The following is a 2,305-nucleotide window of genomic DNA, read 5'->3' on the forward strand; positions in this document are numbered from 1 at the left end:
AAATTAACAAAAGGGCGTATCTTGTCGTCTCTTTGGATCATTTTGTTATATTTCTTTGCCCTCGAAACTTACACAGAGAAATGATTATAATATGGGTACATGATAAAAATGTATATTATTCAATTTTAAAATGTCTCTTCTTTATAAATACTGCTTTTTAAGTCTTTTAGTCTCATTTCACTGGGGACGTTATATTTCCCCCCGAAATGTTTATGTCATAAAAAATATTCGTCTTTTTTGACATAAATATTTCCTATTTCATGTCAACAGTGTCCACACCCAGATTTTTCTTTCACAGTCTACATATGTCACATCGTATGCTTTAGTCATCGTACTTAATATTTGTTGCACAGAAAGCAATACAGATGAAGTTATTTACATAACAATATAATATACAATGGATTACGAATATAGTCATGGACAAAAGAAAAGGATATAGAATACAATTAGTTTGACAGTTCCGTTATGACCTTCTACATTTTTACATTCATTTTGGCTGCTTCTTTTTGGGGTTGCAGATTCTGCAATGTTCAACGGTATACAATCACGAGTTAGTCTGTAATTATTGAAGTCCCAGGGGTGTCAACTGTTCGCTCCCCATTTGGTGCGGCCGTAGGGAACCCCTGGGGAAAACATCGGCGGAGCGACAGACAAACCACTTTGGTTACTTTCACTTAATTCTTTTTGGGATGTCATTTGAGTACAGGATGTGCATACGTTACGAACAATCTTTCGTTTCACTATGCAAAGAATTGAGGTCATTATAACAATTCATATATGGTCGTTATTGATTGCGGTGTCGTTGACGATCTACGCCGTGACGTTTAGCTCGCGACGGCGCCGGTTGGTGTGTTCGGTGCTCGGCGTTCGCGGCGGCAGCGGAGAGGACAATACCCGCTCGACGCCAGCGTGTCTCTCGCCGTCGCGGAACGTCAGAATCAGCTGATCGGCTGCACGGTTGGCGATGTGCTTCTGTCTCGGCCGCGCGTGGTGGAGTGGGATGATATCCGCCCCCCGCGCTTGTTGGCAGGAGTCAGTCAGCTCTGCTACGCGTCTCCGACGTAGACGTAATATTTCCTTCCCGCTGCAGATGGTTACGCTAGTGGGAAAGAAGCATTTATTAGTGCGGCAGTTGTTAGTTTTCGCCAGTTTCCGAGTGTCAAGCCAGCATTGTCTTGCAGAGTACATGACATGGATCTTCTCCCGTGAATGCAGTTTTGATGCGATACTGTTTCTATTACACGTCAGTTTTTTCTTTTTTTTTTTTATTTATGTTTTCGCCGCACTCGCAGGCACTGGTGAGTGTCCCAATACGTGCTTAGCATAAAATATTCGCTGTTTCTGCGGTCGCTGTTTTGCAACAGTCCACGCATCGCATTCCAATCTCGCATTATTGTACTCACTGAAATTACAGTCTGTCCCAAAAATATTGACGGTGGGTTCACTCCACGTTAACAGTTCACATTTATAAGCAAATTCACAGTTCTTCGTGCGTAATATTGGCGTTTGGCGTCTTCGCCGCTGTTGAACGTTCAATACTAGCACTTCACTGTCCGTATCACAGTTTCACCTCCACAGTTTTTCACACTGCTTAAAGTAACTGTTTCGATTAGTTCACAAACACTAATGTATTTCATTCAGTCTGAACTGGATTTTGGCTCGTGCTGGATTTTACCAGTCTCTCGCACTAATTAACCTCTTTCCATTTTCCACTTACAGAGTCGTACTCTCCTTCAGACTTTTGACTATACAATTGTATTTCCGTCTCATCTGAGGTAAGTCCCCATGTCATGTCTGCCTACTCATTGCGTACTTGCCCTCCAGAGCCAGGCTTGACTTTACAAAACTTTGCCTCTCGCATTATTTTACACGTTTTTTAATCTAGGCCTAGCGTGCAAATTCCTAGATTAGTGTTAGATTTGTGACTTCTGTTTACACGATAAATTCGTCAAATCTCTGCCTTAGCAGATGGCATTATATTTTAACAGTGCGTAGCGTTAGTCGCGTTTATTGATTTGCTTTGTACCTTGTCCACAACACATGAGGTACCTTGGGCGATGAAAACCCTGCACTCATGTTGTATAGTAAATTATGATTGAGCGTATTTCAGGATCGGTGTAGACATAAATACATGGAATAACATATACACTATAATACTGAATTTCGTAATTTTCACTACTACTACAGTTCAAAAAGATTCATGACACATTAATGAAAAATTCTTTCATCATTACATGCTGTTGAATTTTGTATTTTTAAACAATATTATAAAGCATTTTTTTAAAATGAAATTTGTAAAATATTC

Source organism: Schistocerca cancellata, chromosome 3, assembly GCF_023864275.1.
Source record: "Schistocerca cancellata isolate TAMUIC-IGC-003103 chromosome 3, iqSchCanc2.1, whole genome shotgun sequence".
Classification (NCBI taxonomy): Eukaryota; Metazoa; Arthropoda; class Insecta; order Orthoptera; family Acrididae; genus Schistocerca; species Schistocerca cancellata.